Raw genomic sequence first — 20,234 nt, 5'->3', positions numbered from 1 at the left:
GCCTAAGCATCGAGTCTGGTGGTGGGCATAGTTTAATTGCTTCTTCAGTTAATTGGAGGAGGGAATGTGTCTGTGTGTAAAGGTTGGGCAGGTTGGGGGGAGCGGGTACGGTTAATAGCGCAGTGAATCCGTTCTAAGTGGACGTCTAACTGCTCTCCTGCTGTCTCCCTTCCTAGTCGCGGTCCTCGATCTTGCCTGGGCTGCCAGATCACCCGATCTCCGGGCTTTACTCCGTTTTGTAGGCCCTTTAGTGATGTGTTTAACTTTCTATTCCTCTCGAGAGTCTCATTAGATATTTTTGGCATTTCATTTTTTAAAGACCTAGCAAGTTGAGGCTCAGAGTCTCCTCTTTAAAAACAAAACAAAAAATACGGGGTAGAAAGTTGAAAGAGCTATTGAGTGGGGTAAAACGACGCTCAGAACAAAGGTCCTAGTTGTGTTAGAAAAAAAGGCAAGAGGCCTGTATATGAGGCCTGTGTGTCGCATTTACACCCCGGGGGGGGGTTGAGGAATGGAATTAGCAGAGGTTTAGAGACAAATTGTAGAGGATTTTACTGAGGCTGATTTTCATGTTTACCGCATGCAAAGTGATCAACATTAAGTGTAAGTTTTAAAGTATAAAGAATTTCTAATTCTTTCTTTTGACACTTTTGCTGTGTGTTCAGCCCCAGAAATGTTGAACTGCTGTGACTATCTTTGTGAGATTGAGGGAGTTTTTATTTCATTTATTTTAAGCTTAAGAGTACATAATATGATTGGGGTTTGTGGGTTTTGTACATGTCTGCCTTTCTATGAATGTGCCAATATCCATAAGAATTGGAAAACTGTAATTAAGATTATCATTGTTTCCATTCAATCCCCAGTTTTTCTGGGGTGTGAGCGGTTTTTAAGTCTGTTCAGCTGACATTTATACTACTTAGTTTGTGTCTATGAACAGGCTTTTTTTTTCTTTTTTTTTTCCATTTACTTTCAAAAAGTTTGAGAACAATTTTGGCAGTTAGGTTCCAGAAGGTGCTAAACTAAAGTAGTTACATTTGAAAAACAAATGGGATGCTAGGTAGATCACGGTAAAATCAGTACTTTCACCTGGCAAAGTAAATTTGTAGTAATGTATGATTCCATGTATGATTCCTTTCCCATTGTAACTTTTTTTTTTTTTCTTTAAAGCAGAGTCTTGCTTTGTTGCCCAGGCTGGAGTGCAGTGGTGCAGTCTAGGCTCACTGCAACCTCTGCCTCCTGGTTCAAGCGATTCTTCTGCCTCAGCCTCCTGAGTAGCTGGGATTACAGGCACGCGCCACCACGCCCGGCTAATTTTTGCGTTTTTAGTAGAGACAGAGTTTCACCATGTTGGCCAGGCTGGTCTCGAACTCCCGACCTCTCAGGTGATCCGCCCGCTTTGGTCACCCAAAGTGCTGGGATTACAGGGGAGAGCCACCACGCCGGCCCCAGTGTAACTTTTAAGATTATTGTATTTATGTTATCTAGACAAGGTTTTAATATCCTGCTTTATTTTAAGGTTGTCTTCTTGGCAAAGAAAACATCACTGGCTTGGAAATTCACACACTACCAGTTAGTAGCTTTGTGATCTTGAGCTAGTCACTTAACCTATCTGATCTTCATTTATTTTATCTGTCAAATGGGAGTGGGTAATCTCTATTTTACCTCACTGGGTGGTTGTGAGACCCAACAGATGTAATGACTGAAAAAAAACAACATGCTAAATAAATTAATTTTAGAAAATTACATTAGCTGTTTTGAGGTCATTTTTAAAAGATACAGCTTCTCATTAGTGGTGGTGGTCCATGGGGCAGGGGAGAATTGGTAAAGTAGGTTGAAGGTACAAAGTTATAGAACATCATAATTTGAATTGCTGCTTAATTGGTAGTAGAATTTGGGTCTTATTTTTGTCTTTTTAAAGTTACCTTCTTTTTTTGGTATCAGCATGCCAGATACTTGTTTGCTGTACATTCTACCAAAAATCTTGTTAATCTGTTTAAAGAAACTTCAAATTCGTTTACGTTTTTTATTGACAAAGTACCTGTTCTAAAACATTAGAGTTTGTGACTAATGAAATTGACTTAATGTAAGAGATTACAATTAGGGAATAATGCTTCTGAATCTTGGTCACTGTTTTCTTTACAGAACCTAGGGAACTTTCCCCCCTTTAAATGGATAGGTAGGGATCTTTTTGAGCAAATGTGATACCAGTTGCTCCTTTATTTTTTTGTTTGCTATTTGATGGACTCAAGTCAAAACAGCAACCTACTTGGTTTTTTTATCTTCACTGAAATCATTCCTTGCAATTGCCTGTTTGACATGGACTTTTCCCTCATTTAAATCAAGCAAGCACCCACTATGTACAGAAAAACATAGAAGATAAAAGATGTAAAGAACAACTTACAGCTCATCCCTTCAGATCACTTCCTCAAACAAGTTTCTACCTGTGATCTTTGTATTTCTGATTAACTGTACTTGCTTCGTTTCTGCATTACAGTATTGCATTTGTTGACATGTGTTGCTTTTGTTTCCTGATTGGATTGTAGGCTTCCTGAGGGCAAGGATTATTTCATATCAATGTGGTATGTGTGAAGGTATACTAATAAACCTGATTGGTCTGGGTGATGTGGCATTGGAGGTGGGGAGGTGGGAGGATCGCTTGAGGCTGGGAGTTGTAGCCCAGGCAACATAGTGAGACTGTCTCCACAAAAAAGAAAAAAAAAATTAGCTGGGCATGGTGGCATGCATCAGTAGTTCTAGGCAACTTTGGAGGCTGAAGCGGAAGGATTGCTTGAACCCAGAGATTTGAAGTTAATAGTTATGATCATGCCACTGCACTCCAACCTGCTTGGAAGGGTTCTTTGACCCCAGCAGATTCTTCAGAATGCTTTCTCTTGGTTGGTTCAGTGATCATGGCCTCTTCACATCTCCCCTAACTAATGTGCCATTAGAGTGCCTGGATGGATATCAATGGTCACTGCCATGTTTTAGTGTTAAGCCAGTGGATTATTCTGTGCCACTTTTTTCATAGGCCAAGCTTTAGTTAATAAGGCCAAGCCTGAGGGGAGTCCAGGCCAGATAGGGTAGAAGAGTAAAAATCTGGTGGATATTACAGAATAAATATAATTTTTAGATTGTTGTATATAATTTTAGTGCTTGGTAATTTTTTTTTTTTTTTTTTTGAGACAGAGTCTCGCTCTGTTACCCAGGCTGGAGTGCAGTGGTGCGATCTCAGCTCACTGCAGGCTCCGCCTCCCGGATTCATGCCGTTCTCTTGCCTCAGCTTCCCGAGTAGCTGGGACTACAGGTGCCTGCCACCACGCCCAGCTATTTTTTTTGTATTTTTAGTAGAGACGGGATTTCACCTTGTTAGCCAGGATGGTCTTGATCTCCTGACCTCGTGATCCACCCGCCTTGGACTCCCAAAGTGCTGGGATTACAGGCATGAGCCACCGTGCCCGGCCAGTGCTTGGTAATTCTTAACGTGTAGTGTAATGTAAGCTTTACTTGTGTATTTTCTTTTGGTACTTATGTATCATTTCAGCAGCTGTGTTACAGACTTGAAGACATAACCTCAAAGCAGTTGTTGTCTACCTCTCTGCTGGGTTTCTCTGTGCATAATGGATGCTTGCTGTTATTTGTAATAAATAGATAAGTATACTGATGGTAGACCTGTCCCTTGGTTTTTCTTTTTTTTTTTTTTTAAGTAAAATTTAACTCCGCTAATGTCTTTGGTTTTTAAAAAATGTAGTTCTTTAATATCCTAACTTACTGATAGTTTTAGGTTATTGGCAAAAACAGGTTTCCTAGACTGAAATAAGTCTGTTCAGTCATTTTTCTCTGAGGCCTTTTAGATTTTGGTTGTTTCTTGTGATTTCAGTGATTTCATTAAACTGGATTGGATAGAAGAAAAAGGAACTTACTCATTATTCAGGCTTACATGCTTTGTCTTGAGAGTGCACAAGCTATTGGCAGTAGTCAGTTTCATGGTTACGCTTGTTCGTTTGTTGAGATGGAGTCTCACTCTTGTCGCCCAGGCTGGAGTGCAGTGGCGTGATCTCCACTCACTGCAACCTCCACCTTCCGGGTTCAAGTGATTCTCCTGCCTCAGCCTCCCAAGTACTGGGATCACAGACGGTCGCCACCACACCCAGCTATCATGGTTATGCTTGATTTAAAAAGTCATTCAAATGGTCTAGAGTGAAAAATACCTGCTACTCTGTGTTTTCCTTAATAGCACTGTTCAAGTGATTATCTGATTTGAAGGCAAGACTTAGGTTCCAATCCTGGCTATGCACTTCCCATCTTTGTAATCTTGGGCAAATAATTTAACTTAGTACTTTGTGAGCTTCAAGTGCCTAATCTGAAAAATTTGATTATTACCACCTAACATAGTCAATTGTCATTTATATGCTAGACATTCTGTATTTAGATTAGGCTCCACAGATGAATTGGAACACAAGGCCCTTTCTCCACTTGTTTACAGTACTGTCGACCATTGCCTCATTCGTTAAAACTCTTTTAACTCAAACATACCTCTGTTATATGCATAGGTATCCTACTTGAAACATTTGACCCAGTGGCTCATGCGTGTAATTCCAGAACTTTGGGAGGCTGAGGCAGGAGGATCACTTGAGCCCAGGAGTTTGAGACTAGCCTGAGCAACTTAGTAGAGACCTTGTCGCTACTAAAAATAAAAAATGAGCTGGGCATGGTGGCAGATGCCTGTAGTCTCAGCTACCTGGGAGGCTGAGGTGAGAGGATTGCTTGAGCCTGGGAGATGGAAGCTGTGGTGAGCTATAATTGTGCCACTGCACTCCAGCCTGGGTGACAGTGAGACCCTGTCTCAAAAAAAATTTTTTTTTTTTTAGTATACAATAGTATTCCTTAGTTGATTATGAATTGTTTAAAGTCCTTAGCCCCCACCCTTCTTTTTTTAACTTTTATAAAGACACTAATCCCAAGTAGTGTCCCTTTTTGTCTCTGCATCTAGCACAGTACCTGGCCCATAATAGGAATTAAGTGTTTGTTGATACAATAAGTCTTGTGAAAATAAAATAAGATATTGTAAGTGGAAATATTTTGTAATGGCTTAATGTCCTATTTTTAAAATTTTGATTCTTATTTTGCATCGTTAATGCTAAAATGATTTTGAGACTTTTAGTCAGTATGTATTTTGGAGACTGCAAGTTACTTTCAATCATACATTTTAAAAAGAATTAGGGCAAGCCATTTTGTTATTCTTTAATTGACCATTATGTGTATATAATAGTTGATAAAGTACATTGAGGACCGAAATAAGTTTTTTTTTGAGATTGAGTTTCGCTGTGTTGTCCAGGTTGGAGTGCAATGGCGCAATCTTGGCTCACTTGTAACCTCCGCCTCCCGGGTTCAAGCAATCCTCCTGCCTCAGCCTCCCGAGTAGCTGGGATACAGGTGCCTGCCACCACACCCAGCTAATTTTTTGTATTTTTGGTAGAGACAGGTTTCACCATGTCGGCCAGGCTGGTCTTGAACTCCTGACCTCACATGCTACACCCGCCTTGGCCTCCCAAAGTGCTGGTATTACAAGAATGAACCACTGTGCCTGGCCAATATGTTTTAATGCAGTGCTAAATGATTAGTGTTTCCAGTTTATAATAGTATACATCATTCTAGTGTATTCTGTTTGTTTCTTTTTAGAGAGCATGTACATATTTCTATAAATATGGTGTTACTACCCATACATGGATTTTTGAAGGCTATTTATAAGCCTAAGTGTCCATCAACAAGCTTTCAAGACTTGAAGTTACAGCATTTCAGTGTGTATTTTAATCAACTTGTTGGCTGTCATAACCAATGAGTTTTACCCTGACTTCAAAACTCCTACTCACTCTACCCGTGGGCAGTGCTCTGAATAAATAGATGTACCTTGTGCTGTGTTCTTAAGGTCAGATGAACTTAATTTAAAGATTTTATAGTGGTAAACATGTGTGATGCCCTGGAAACCTAAAGTGAGTTTTCACAGTAGCCCATCTCTTGAAATTCTCTCTTCAGTTGTAATTTAAGCTACTTTGTGTCCTTAGAGAGCAGGTTCATAGAGATCATATGAAGGTCCCCTACTTTTTTTGATTCTCAAAAACCAAGTGCTTCTAGTAGCCTTGTAAATAGGAAATACATGCAAATGCTATCAACTTCTAGGACCCCAGTGTTTCGTAATTCTGTTTGTTTTGCATCCTTGGCTGCAATCAGATTGAACTGTTTCTTCCTCTCTGAACACACCCAGCAACTTTTTAGCATTTTTGCTTTGGTTTTTTGTCTACTTGAATTGATACCCCTCTCACATCTTGTATCTATTATTTTTATTATTTTTTTTATTTTTTGGGGCAGAGTTTTGCTTTGTCGCCCAGGCTGGAGTGTAGTGGTGCGATCTCGGCTTGCTGCAGCCTCCACCTCCACCTCCACCTCCTTGGTTCAAGCGATTCCCTGCCTCAGCCTCCTGAGTAGCTGGGATTATAGACTGGTCTCGAACTCCTGACCTCAGGCAATCCATCCGCCTCGGCCTCCCAAAGTGCTGGGATTACAGGTGTGAGCCACTGCGCCTGGCCTGTATCTCTTACAACTATATATACACACACTTAACTTTCTTCTAGTGACTCCTTTAAAATTTTTACTCCTTACTCTCCTATTCTCCTTCTGTAACATATTTCAGGATGGCTTTCACATTCTGTCTTACGTAATTAGTTGTTTACATTTTAACTTCTTAACTGCGTTTTTGGCCTCTTCAAGGTAGAGATCTCATTCTTTAATCTTCACAGTGTCTGGCACAAGGCTTCCAACATAATGCATTGTACATGGTAGGTGTATGTGGTAGTGTGTTTTGGTGTGACACATTAAGAAACGATGTTGTGAAATAATATTAGCATCGTTTGCCATAATTTACTTGCTTGTTTTCAGTTTTCAGGGGTTGGCAGCTGAGTGTAGAATATAAATTTTTCAAAATTAGGCTCATTAAAATCAGCTGCTTAAGGAATTGTTAAGGCCCTAGAATATTTTAGTTAGTTGGTTACCCCAAATTTAGCATTTGGAGATTATGTTTATTAGTAGATGATGATTTATTTATCAATACATATTTATCAAGTGCTTACTGTGTGCCACAATTGTGCTTGGCAGAATATGAAAGGGACCTGAAACTTATTCCTTGTCTTCCAAGTTCTGTTATGTTTCATATTGTTGATATTTAACTTACTCCATCACAGCTTATTTGTCTAAAACTGTATATAGGAGTATAGTATTTAGCATAGAGAAATATTCTGTAACTATTCTAAATGTAGATTTTCTGCATTTAGAAAATCTGATATTAGAATGTAAATTAAGAAACATGAATTAGGGCATGATTTGTGGCTATACTAAATAAATTGTTGAAGCATCTTCATTTACAAATATTCAGCCAGGTGCTGTGGCTCATATCTGTAATTCCAACCCCTAGGGAGGCTGAGGCAGGAGGATGATTTGAGCCCAGGAGTTAAGGACCAACCTAGGCAACACAGCAAGACATCATCTCTACTAAAAATAAAAAAAAAATTAGCCTGATGTGGTGGTGCATGCCTGTAGCCCCAGCTACTCGGGAGGCTGAGGCAGGAGATCGCTTGAACCCAGGAAGTTGAGGCTGCAATGGGTCAAGATCATGCCACTGCACTCCAGTCTAGGCCACAGAGTGAGACCCTGTCTCAAAAAACAAAAACAAATATTCATCAGCAGCTAATGTGAGTGCATATCTGGTTCCATACAAGATCTGCCCTCTTAGAGGGTGCTGAAAAAGAAGAGATTTATAAAAGGAGATTCCTTATCTTGAAGTGTACTTTGTTGTAGATGAGTTCAAACTTAGACAACAGCACACAACATCTAACATTGTGCATATTTGTTATTAAGTACAAGATTGAGTTTTATGCAGTGGGTACTTGGAAGTTTGGGGAGGTTCAGTTCTGGGTTGAAGTTACTTAGGAAGACTATGAAGAGAGAGGGGCTTAAACTGGCCCTGATTGTTTGTAGGAAGGTATAGAAGAATGGGGAGCTTAAAGGTGTAATTGTGGTGAGGATCTAATATTAAGGTAAATGGGCTCTCTGGAGTAGAGGGTCCATATATATGAAATAACAGGAAATTGGGCTGAGATAATTGAAGTTCTTAAATGGGAGATCACGGAATTAGATTTAACAGATTATGTTGAATGATTGTTGATCCCTGAATAGGTGATGTGAAAAAGGTGTACAAAAATATTTATGAATGAACTAAAAAAAAATAAAAGTGCTTTTAGATGTTATTTTTTATGACAGTGCTTCCCCTTTCTGGTACTACATATAAAAGTTTTTGTGTTAAGTTTTGGAGGAGATAGAAGTAGTGAAGGTAAAACTTCTTGTTTTTTCCTGTTGTTTAAAATGTTAAATAAGCGGGAGCTGGTTTATTGTCTAAATGACTCACACCAGTCCTCTGTTGGACACAGAAGTCTTCCTTTAGTGGAAGCTATCAATCATTTTGTCTCAGCACATTCAACTGTTGTTTGTTCAGATTTTTTGTAATTCAAAATGCTTTTTGATACCTAATGCATGATTTTTTGTGAGTTGTCCTCAGTAATTTGTAAGTCTTATATAGGGAAACTTTTGCTTAGCATTCAATACAGTGAAATTATGTTTAAAACAAAAGTGAATTGTGGCTTAAATATTTAAATACTTCTTTTTTTTTTTTTCCTAGCCATTACTGACTCTGGGATAAATATGTAAATACTTTTAAAAAGTACAAATTAATATTACGTAGTTTAATCAAATTAAATATTCTAATAAAATATTTGCTTTGCACTCTGCATAGTAGAGTTGTTACCCCTTGTTTTTAAAATTTTATTTTGACACATAATATGTATGTATTTATGGGGCACTTAGTAATTTGTCAATACATACAATGTATAGTAGTCAGACCAGGGTAATTAGCATACTATCATCACAGACATTTATCATTTCTTTGTGTTGGGACATTCAATATCTTCCTTCTAGCTATTTGAAACTATGTATTAAACTATAGTCACCCTGCAGTGGAATAGAACAGGAGAACATATTCTTCCTATCTAGCATAGTTGTATATCCTTTAACAAATACCATTACTTTTATACAAGTATGTACACAGGATTTTAAAAATGAGAAGTTAGGTTATATGGTGGCTGAAGAGAAACTAAAAAAATTTTTTTTCAGTGTTCTGATAGCTATGATATTTAGCTTTCTTTAGCAGCTTTTATTTCTAGTGTGTTCTTACAGACTTTCCTAATTGCAGTTTGGATTAATTTGATTCTTATGTAGAAAGCAGAGATGCTAGCTATGCAGATTTATGACTCAGAATTGTACCTGTTTGTGGAGTAAGGAAGGCTGTATTGTCCAACATTTTGTGGACTTACTTTAGAATAAAAATATTCGTGAAGTCTATATGTTTTACTGCTGTAGCACAAGAGTGCCTATTTTTCTGCAAAACAGCCACCCAGCTTCATATATTTTTTCCTTTATGAAGCATGTATTTTCATTTCTTCTCACCTAGGGAAAGAAGCTTAGTCTCAAGGGAATTTGACCCTGCTCTCTACCCTTCCACCCCAGGTCCGAATGCATTTGTGCCCTTCCCCCAGTAGATGGCAACAAGTAGGCTGATGTTTAAGAAGATTCAGTAGTCTTAACTTCTTGATCAGACCTATCTGCTAATTATTTCTCAACTGTCATTAGTAATGTTAGTGTTGATTTTCACATTCTGGCCTCAAAATCCTTTCAGAAAACTAGACTGTTAATTGCAGAGTTCGTCTTTTTTACTCTACTCTTCATCCTGCCTTTTGAAAAGTTGCCTTTCCAGTTGCTGCTATGAACTAAGACTTGGGGTATTTCAGCCTTTGGTGTGGTGCTGTAAGATAATCTGCTGCTGCCTTTTCTAACTATCTAGTATTACTTTTCAGCTGCCTGTATATTAGGCCATGACATTTTTTCCAGGTATCTTGTCATTACAGAAACTAAGGACTTCTGAAAGGAATTACTGAAGAGATAATACACCATCATTTTATATCTTCATTGTGGTACATGTTTTAATTGATACTCAGTTTATTTCTTGAATCAGTTAAGGAATTGGTAAACTTAGGTTTGCTGGAATACCAGAATTTCTTTCTCTTCTATAAAATGGGTCTACTACCTAACTCACGTGTTTACTGATATTCAGCCATAGTGTTACGGTTTTGTTTCTTACTACTAAAAAAGAAAATGAAGGTGATTCATAATTACAGAGTTAACTTCTGAGAGTTTACTGTATCTCAAGAAACTTAGAACTTTTTCATGATTCCTGCTGAGTTTATTTAAATTTTTAATGCAATAGTAAAGGATTTGGGAAGTTTTCCATATTTCTTCAGACAGTTGTAAAGTTAGGAATGGCTTAATCTATCTATAGTTATTTTAAGGAGTGTAAAATCAAGGACTAACAACAGTTCTAAAAAAATTCTGGAATTGTTTCTATTTTAAGGGCTAGTATTAGAATCATGGCTCAAGGAAAGAAGTTATCTTGGTTTCAGCAACTGCTGCATTTAGCTCTTAAAGGTGTTGCTTGAATTGTATGTAGCAATACTCTCAAACCTAGAAAAGCAATCATTTAAGGCATCTCAGTGAAGTTACTCTAGCAGTGGATATAGAATTAATACATGTAAATTATGAGCAAATGGTATATATTTTTTTTTTTGTTTTTAGAGTTGGGTGTCTCACTCTGTCACCCAGGCTGGAGCATAATGGTACAATCATGGCTCACTATAGCCTTGAAAGCCCTTGGATCTTGTGATCCTCCTGCCTTCACCTCCTGAGTAGCTGAGACTACAGGCTCACGCCACCATACCTGGCTATTTTGTTTTTTTTTTGGTAAAGACAGAATCTTGGTTGCCCAGGCTGGTCCTGAACTCCTGGCCTCATGCAATCCTCCTGCCTCAGCCTTCTAAAATGCTGGAATTATAGGCATGAGCCACTGTACTAGGCTTTTTTTTTTTTTTTTTTTTTTAAGACAAGGTCTCAACGCTGTCACCTAGGCTGAAGTCCAGTGGCACAATCACTGCTCACTGCAGCCTTAACCTCCTGGGCTCAAGCGATCTTCTCACCCTAACCTCTTGACTAGCTGGGACTACAGGTGTTCACCACCACATCCAGCTAATATTTTAATTTTTTTTTTTTTTTTTTGTGGAGCCAGGGTCTCCCTGTGTTGCCCAGGCTGGTCTCAAACTCCTAGGCTCAAGTGATCCTTCCACTGTGGCCTCCCAAAATGCCGAGATTACAGGCATGAGTCACCACTCCTGGCCCTTATCAGGGTATAATAAGTATTTTTGAACACTTCTTATTTCAGGCCCTAGGCCAAGACTTAGGATTATAAAGATATATAAAATGTAGTCCTTGGCCTGGAGTTTACAGTCTTAAAGAGAGAGTGGTAAACTTGGACAAAACTAACATAAAATCTCTCTCTTTTTTTTTTTTTTGAGACAGAGTGTCACTCTGTCGCCCAGGCTGGAGTGCAGTGGCGTGATCTCAGCTCAGTGCAACCAACCTCTGCCTCCCAGGTTCAGGTGATTCTCCTGCCTCAGCCTCCTCAGTAGCTGGGACCACAGGTATGTGCCACTGTGACTGGCTAATTTTTTAAATTTTTTGTAGAGGGGTCTCACTATATTGCCCAGGTTGGTCTTGAACTCCTGGCCTCAAGTGATCTGCCCGCCTCGGCCTCCCAGAGTGCTGGGATTACAGGCATGAGCCATCATGTCTGGCCGCATAGCCTTCCAAAGTGCTGGGATTACAGGCGTAAGCCACCATGTCCAGCAGCATAAAATCTTTTTTTTTTTGAGACGGAGTCTCCCTCTGTCACCTAGGCTGGAGTGCAGTGGCGCAATCTCGGCTCACTGGAAGCTCCGCCTCCCGGGTTCACGCCATTCTCCTGCCTCAGCCTCTCCGAGTAGCTGGGACTACAGGCGCCTGCCACCATGCCCGGCTAATTTTTTGTGTTTTTAGTAGAGACAGGGTTTCACCATGGTCTTGATCTCCTGACCTCGTGATCCGCCCGCCTCGGCCTCCCAAAGTGCTGGGATTACAAGCGTGAGCCACTGCACCCGGCCTAAAATCTCTTAAACTGAATTGTGAGACGTTACGCAAATGCTTCATAAGATGACCAACTGTTTGGGATAAAGAATATGGTAAAAATACTACCAAGATATTTCTCAGAATAGTTGCATTATTTGCATCTGTATATATTTGCCCACCTTGAATTCAGATTTAAATTCCTGGTTCCCTTTTTGATGTATCACTTTAAAAGGTATATAATATAGTCTAATGATCTAGGTCAGTCCACTGGTGTGGAAAATGAATGGGATAAGAATATTAAGAAAAGGTATCTTGAATAATATTAGCAACTAACCTGTGTTGAATCTTTCCTTTGGCTCAGGGCTGGGCCCATGGTACTTTATATAGGTTAGCACAGTCTCTGCTGGTGGAGGATAATGTGATAATGTATAAATAATAAGTTTAGTGAAGTGGGTAAGAGCGAACACTGAGATTCAGTTTAAATCTAGGCTCCAACATTACTAGTTGAATAACCTTTTTTTTTTTTTTGACACTAGTTCTCCCATCTGTAAAATGGGAGTAAAAATAGCATTTGTATCCTGATTGTTATGAGGATTAAATTAGTTAATATATGTAAAACATTTAAAACAATGCCTGGTATAGGATAAGTGCTTGCATTTGTAAGCTATTATTATTATTAATTTGTTATTTTTTTCTAGAGATAAGGTCTCTCTCTGTTGTTTGGAGTGCAATTGTGTGATCATATCTCACTGCAGCTTCGAACTTGTGGTCTCAAGTGGTCTTCTCGCCTTAGCTGCGGAGTAGCTAAGACTACAGACATGCGCTGCCATGCCTGGTTAATTTTTTATTTATTGTAGAGATGAAATCTTGCTACGTTGCCCAGGCTGGTCTTGAACTCTTGGCCTCAAGCAATCTTCTTGCCTCAGCTTCCTCAGCATTGTAAGAATACTATTTTCAGTAACCATGCCTTTTGAGAGACAGTGTTTTTATTTTCCTTTCCTTTGCATCTGAAAAGACAGTTTTGAGAAGATGGATTTTTCTGATACTATCTTGGAATTATTTGAGTGGTAGAATTTTAGAGTTGAAATGAGATCATTGCAAGTGTTACGGACTCTGCAGCAAGATGAACTTGGATTCTAGTTTTTCCTTGTTTGACCTTGAGCATGTTACTGTGTAAAATATAGAAAATACATACTTTTTAGGATTCTTTTCAGTTTTTAATGAGTAAATGAAGAACTTACTTAGCACAGAGCCTGGTTCCCAGTTAACTGATCAAATAGTATTTGTTTTATTGTAAATGTTAATAGTTCTCCTAAATGGTGCCTTATTTTCACAGTTGGTGGCAATGTATAAAGTTACAGTCAACAGTGTGTATTTATTTTTAAGATGTTATAATTTAGGTTTTGAGTAAATTTAATGGACAATTAAAGTGGAACCTAAAAATTGAAAGGAAAAATAACCTTGACCCAGATTACACACTTAGAAAAGTTTTATAGGGGGCTGTTTCTAAATTTGATTTAGGTTCAAGTGTTTTATCACTGCTAATTATAGTCGCTTTGACTACTTACAGTTTCAAATAAATAAGGTCAGTGTTAGCAGTGTGATATGGCATACATTTTTTGATGTCTTTATTTTGATATAGTCTCAGATTTATAAAAATCTTGCAAAAATAGTATAAGGAACATCCCATATTCCTCTTTACCTAGTTTCGAGGTCTTTTTTTAATTGCTAGAGGATAAATTTCTTATTTTTTTTCTTTTTTTTTTTTGTTTTGAGATGGTGTCTTACTGTGTTGCCCAGGTTGGAGTGCAGTGGTGTGATCTCAGCTCACTGCAACCTCCGCCTCCCAGGTTCAAGCAATTCTTCTGCCTCAGCCTCCTGAGTAGCTGGGACTACAGGTGCCTGCCACCAAGCCCAGCTAATTTTTGTATTTTTGGTAGAGACAGGGTTTCACCATGTTGGCCAGGTTGGTCTCGATCTCTTGACCTCGTGATCCACCTGCCTCGGCCTCTCGAAGTGCTGGGATTACAGGTGTGAGCCACTGAGCCCGGCCTAATTTCTTTTTTTTTAATTAATGGAAGTCTTTTTTTTTTTTTTTTTTTTTTTTTTTAAGAAATAGATGTAAAACCTGATGAACAAAGATTGATGCAGTAAACGTAAACATGTTTTTTTTTTTTTTTTTGAGACAGTCTCACTCTGTCAGCCAGGTTGGAGTGCAGTGGCACCATCTCAGCTCGCTGCAACCTACACCTCCGGGGCTCAAGCATTTCTCCTGCCTCAGCCTCCAGAGTAGCTGGGATCACAGGCGTGTGCCACCATGCCCAGCTAATTTTTGTATTTTTAGTAGAGACAGGGTTTCACCATGTTGGCCAGGTTGGTTTCGAACTCCTGACCTCAGGTAATCCGCCCACCTCGGCCTCCCAAAGTGTTGGGATTACAGGCGTGAGCCACTGTGCCTGGCCATGAACATGTTTTTTATGTGGTTCTTCAACAGTTACTATATAGGTGTTGATTTTTCAGAATGTTCTGAATGCACTGTAATGTTTTGTTCCTGAGTTGTGGCCATCATTAGTGAACATTGGTTTATTATACTTAGCCTTAAGGCCCTCACTGGCTATTGGATACTCCTAAATGGCCTGCCTTTTGTAGAACTTAATTGCTTTGTGCAGTGCATGTGTCCCTCTCCTTGCTCTGATTGGTGGGCGTCTCGGTGTTTAGGCACTGTGAGCTACACCCTCCTCCCCCAGCTTTTAATATGCATTGAGTTGCAAAACTACTTTCTAGACTTGTGTATCTTCAGTTCAGAGTGTGGCTTTAAGACAGTGATAATTTGGTAGCTCAAAGGTATTTTTAAAAGTATATTCGTTATTCTCAGCACTTTGTTACCTGAAGGGATCAATAACGCTTTTGTTGTTTTTGAAGATGGTTTAAACCTTTTGTGTCTGAAAACTGTTTTAAGAGACTGCAGAGAAGACAGTATAATAACTGAGGGCCTTATTCTACAAGTGAGGGTCTGTGGTGTGCTGGGCATACATTATTGTGTATAACGTTTTGCCCTTGACTCTTTCAAAATATATCTTCTCTCTTCCTAAACGACTTTGTCTTTTTGCCTGCTATAACTTAGTAATGACTCCTATTATCTGCACTTGCCCACTTGAAGAGTCTTTTGAAATACACTTTTTTTATTTTTTGAGACGGAGTTTTGCTCTTGTTGCCCAGGCTGGAGTGCAATGGCGCAATTTTGGCTCACCGCAACCTCTGCCTCCCAGGTTCAAGTGATTCTTCTGCCTCACCCTCCCTAGTAGCTGGGATTATAGTCATGTGCCACCACGCTCAGCTAATTTTGTATTTTTAGTAGAAACGGGGTTTCTCCATGTTGGTCAGGCTGGTCTCGAACTCCCGACCTCAGGTGATCTGCCTGCCTCAGCTTCCTGAAGTGCTGGGATTACAGGCATGAGCCACCGCGCCCGGCCTAAACACACTTTTTATTTTAGGTCCGTTTCAGATTCACAAAAAAGCTTCAGAGATAGAGTTCTCCTATACTCCACATCCAATTTCTCTTTGTGAAGATCTTAACATTAGTATGGCACATTTGACACAACTAATGACCCAGTATTGATACATTATTATTACCTATACTTTATTTGAATTTTCTTAATTTTCACCTAATGTCTTTCTGTTCCAGGATCCTATCCAGGGTGTCACGTAACATGTAGTGAATGACCTTTTAAAACTTACGCTTTTTGAGGCATTTATTTCTGATTGTAAAGTATAGAGCAATTGTTAAAATTTGAATAAAGAAAACTAAGAACCACCCCCAATTTTACCACCTCATATAACCACTATAAACATTTTTGTATGTAGTCTTTCCTTCTAGCCTCTGTTTTAATAATAGCAGATCATGTTGTTTTTCCTTATGCTATTATATGATGAACATTTTCCTGTTGCATTATTAGTTCTTCATTAATGTGCTTTATATTTACTTAACCATAATTGTTAAAATCTTTTCCTCTTTGTCAGATTGAAATTTTTTTTTTTGGAGATGGAGTCTCACTCTTGCCCAGGCTGGAGTGCAGTGGCATAATCTTGGGTCACTGCAGCCTGTACCTCCTGAGTTCAAGCGATTCTCCTGCCTCAGCCTTTCAAGTAGCTGGGACTACAGGCTCACGCCATGACAGCTGGCTAATTTTTGTAGTTTTAGTAGAGACAGGGTTTCACTATGTTGACCGGGTTGGTTTCGAACTTCTGACCTCAGGTGATCCATCCTCCTTGGCCACCCATGCTGGGATTACAGGTGTAATCCACCACACCTGGCCAAAAACTATTGTTAATAATCCTTTTTAAAAATGCTAGCTTTGTACTCATATCTGTGAAGCCATGCTTTTTTAAAAAGTTAAATTTTTTAAATTTTTTTTTTTTTTTGATACAGGGTCTTGCTAGTTGCCCAGGCTGGAGTGCAGTGGCTCCGTCTTAGTTCACTGCAGCCTTCACTTCCTGGGCCCAAACTATCCTCCTGCCTCAGCCCTCCTGAGTAGCTCAGACTACAGGCGTGCATCACGATGCCTGGCTAATTTTTTTTGTTTTGTATTTTTGGTAGAGACAACATGGGGTTTCACCATGTTGCTGGTCTTGAACTCCTGAGCTCAAATGATCTGTCTGCTTTGGCCTCCCAAAGTGCTGGGATTACAGGTGTGAGCCACCGCGCCTGGCCAAAGCCATGTTTTTAAATGAGATTTTCCTCCCTTATCTTTTGTATTACCTTGGAGTATCTTGCATTAACTTGGGATACTTGTAATATCATTTGTATTACCCTTGTGCAGGATGCAGCTCTTTGCTTGTGGCAACCCAATGGGAAGAGTAAGAAGACTCCTTGTTGTGGCTCGCAGGCTCCTACATGGCCACCTCTCTGACATCATCTCCTGCTTTTCTTGCCTTCTACTTGCTCCTCTTGCTCCGTGGAACGTCATCTTCTAGATCTTAATGGCTGTTTCTTCATGCGTAAGGTTTTAGCTCAGATGGCCTTACTTGGTCACCCTACCCATAATAATTCCTTTTTCTGATAGGAACATTTTCACCTGCAAGTAAATAGAAAACTTGACCAACAAGGCCTTAAACAGATTGCGGTTTGTTTTTCCTTGCACGACATGGTTCATTTGCACAGTGGTTCCAGCAAGGGCCAGGCTCTGTGTGTTTCTGCTCTGCCATTCTAAGCAGCAAGTGGTTCTCACGGTTACTGAATGGCTGTCAAGGCTTGGAGTCATTGTGTCCACTGCATTTGAGTCAGGAAGAAGAAAAGATACTGTTGTGTTCCTATTGTTGTTTATCTAGAAAGCAAAAGTATTCCTAGAGGATACCTAGCCTGTCTCCCTGTATATCTTATTACTGACAACTGGATCATACTTCTGGCAAAAAAAAAAAAGAAGAAAAAAAAAAAACCCGCACACAGTAATGGTATTTTGTACACAGCCAGGTTTAGACCATTGGCTTTTAAATTCTTCTGATATGCAGTCTAATATGAATGACCTACTGTGTGTCACCACTGTATGTGAAGGCATATCTGTGTAACTGAAGTAAGTTGCACGAGCTGTGCTTAATGATTTTGCATGCTCTATTTTCTTTTCTCTGTTTCATTTGAAAGTTTTGGTTAGGACCTTTTAAGTCCAGATGCCCTGAACCTTTTTTGAAGCATAGATTCTTTAGCAGTCTGAAGCTCGTGGATACCTCAGAATAATATTGTTAAATTCACAAAATTAATACCCATAAGATTCAAAAAACCAAAGATCTCAAAATGTTGAAGTCTAGCTCTCAAACTGTGAAAGCTGGTATGTAATCAGTAATGTGTTTATTAGCACTGTCAGTAATGATCTAGCAGCTTCTCAAAGTAGTTGAGTGTAAAGGATAGTTTGAGGTATCTGCAGCAATTGTAATGTGATATAATATCTGTGATTTCTCTTGGTAGAAACTTAAAGGTACCGCCAATAATGCTGTGGTTTGTTGCCTATTCATATGAGAAAGAAATGTTAAAATTCTTTTTTTTTTTTTTTTTTTGTTGGGGGGCGGGCACGAAGTCTCGCTGCATTGCCCAGACTGGAGTAGAGTGGCAGTGACGCGATCTCGGCTCACTGCTACCTCCACCTCCTGGGTTTAAGTGATTCTGCCTCAGCCTCCCGAGTAGCTGGGACTGTAGGCACGACCACTATGCCCAGCTAATTTTTTGTATTTTTAGCAGAGGCGGGGTTTCACTATGTTGGCCAGGCTGGTCTTGAACTCCTGACTTCAAGTGATCCACCTGCCTTGGCCCCCCAGAGTGCTAGAATTACAGGCATGAGTCACCATGCCTGGCTTTAATTTCAGTTAGAGGTTAGTGAAATTATTTCTTCCAAGTATAAGAATCCTCATTATGAACCAATGGTCTCAATTGATTTCATGCCTCTAATCTTGAAGTTTGAAAGAAATAATTGGCTTTAGCCCAATCATGACTCATCCCTGAGGGCGAGGGAATAGCCTGCTTCCTGGGAGGTAAAGGCGGTTGTAGCTGGATTCTTTTAGCAGGGAAGAACGGTGGGGTAGTTGGAATTTGGGTAGGGAACCCTGTCTGCTACCATCTTCTGTCTGTAGTCTCTACTTCTTATTATCTTCTTCTTCTCTTCCCACTGCTTAGTTTTCCTCACAGAACTGTCTGATAATTGCTATTCGTCTGCTGACCCTGGTAGAGTATATGTTCCTCGAGGGAAAAGACTGTCTTATTACCTTCCAGTTCCTAAAAAGCTGTTCTGAAGTAGGGTAACAGTAAAAATAAAATTCAATTCTCATTTTTTTTTTTTCTTTTCGGACAGTCTCATTCTGTCACCCAGGCTGGAGTGCAGTGGCGCAATCTAGGCTCACTGCAACCTCTGCCTCCCAGGTTCAAGCAGTTCTCCTGCCTCAGCCTCCCAAGTTGCTGGATTTACAAGTGTGCACCACCACACCCGGCTAATTTTTGTGTTTTTAGTAGAAGAAGGGGGTTTCACCATATTGGCCAGGCTGGTCTTGAGCTCTTGACCTCAGGTGATCCACCCACCTTAGCCTCCCAAAGTACTGGGATTACAAGCGTAAGCCACCTCGCCTGGCCAAAGTGAGCCACTGTGCTTGGCCAAAGTTTTCCTTATTATGTAATACTTTTGAAGGTAGAAAGCATTTTCTGAACAAAATAGAATTTTTAAAAACAGCTTTATTGAGCCGGGTGTGGTGGCTCATGCCTGTAATCCCAGCACTTTGGGAGGCTGAGGCGGGCAGATTACCTGAGGTCAGGAGTTCAAGACCAGCCTGGCCAACATAGTGAAACCCTATCTCTACTAAAAATACAAAAATTAGCCAGGCGTTGTGGCACGTGCCTGTAATCCCAGCTACTGGTGAGGATGAGGCAGGAGAGTTGCTTGAGCCCGGGAGACGGAGGTTGCAGTGAGCCAAGATTGCATCGCTGCACTCCAGCATGGCCAACAGAGCAAGACTCTGTCTCAAAAAAAAAAAAAAAAAAACCAAGCAGCTTTATTGAGATATAATTCACATGCCATACAATTCACCTATTTACAGTAGGCAGTACTTTTTTTTGTTTTTTAAAGACAGAGTCTCGCTCTGTCGCCCAGGCTGGAGTGCAGTGGCGCGATCTCAGCTCACTGCAACTTCTGCCTCCGGGGTTCAAGCGATTCCCCTGCCGCAGCCTCCAAAGCAGCTGGGACTACAGTATGTGTCACCATGCCCACCTAATTTTTGTATTTTTAGTAGAGACAGGGTTTCACCATATTGGCCTGGGTGATCTCCAACTCCTGACCTCAAGTGATCCACCCGTGTTGGCCTCCCAATTGCTGCGATTACGGGCGTGAGCTACTGCGCCTGGCCAAATTCTATTAACTTTTAGGGTAAATTTTAGAATTAATGTTGTGATGTGCTGTCTTCTTAGTTAAAAATCTTACCAACTGAAAAATATCTTAATCATCTGTAGTATGGGACTGCAAATGGAAACTTATTTGGATTTCTCTTTAGGAAGAAATACCCCATTGGCAATTTCAATTTACTATTTCTTATTAAATTATTTGAATTTAAACATCTCGTTAACTAGAAAATACGTTTGTTGGTTATGATAGTGTCACTTCAAGCAGGTT

The 20,234-nt window shown here is 39.8% G+C and overlaps 1 protein-coding gene across 50 annotated transcripts in view; it reads left to right on the top strand.

Moving 5' to 3' along the window:
- The window catches only part of TRIP12 (thyroid hormone receptor interactor 12), a 156,494-nt gene that overhangs the window by 2,636 nt on the left and 133,624 nt on the right, over positions 1 to 20,234 (top strand). For 10 of the 50 annotated variants that reach the window (XM_063648037.1, XM_063648039.1, XM_063648044.1 and 7 more), the window contains one exon: positions 11,509 to 11,630. The exons of the other annotated variants lie outside the window; for them this stretch is intronic. The gene's annotated coding sequence lies outside the window, so the exon portion shown is untranslated. The remainder of the gene's footprint in view (positions 1 to 11,508; positions 11,631 to 20,234) is intronic. 50 annotated transcript variants of the gene reach the window in all.

The sequence above is a fragment of the Pongo pygmaeus genome, chromosome 11 (assembly GCF_028885625.2).
Source record: "Pongo pygmaeus isolate AG05252 chromosome 11, NHGRI_mPonPyg2-v2.0_pri, whole genome shotgun sequence".
Classification (NCBI taxonomy): Eukaryota; Metazoa; Chordata; class Mammalia; order Primates; family Hominidae; genus Pongo; species Pongo pygmaeus.
Note: the sequence above shows the minus strand (reverse complement) of the source record. Positions and strands in the feature narration are given on the sequence as shown.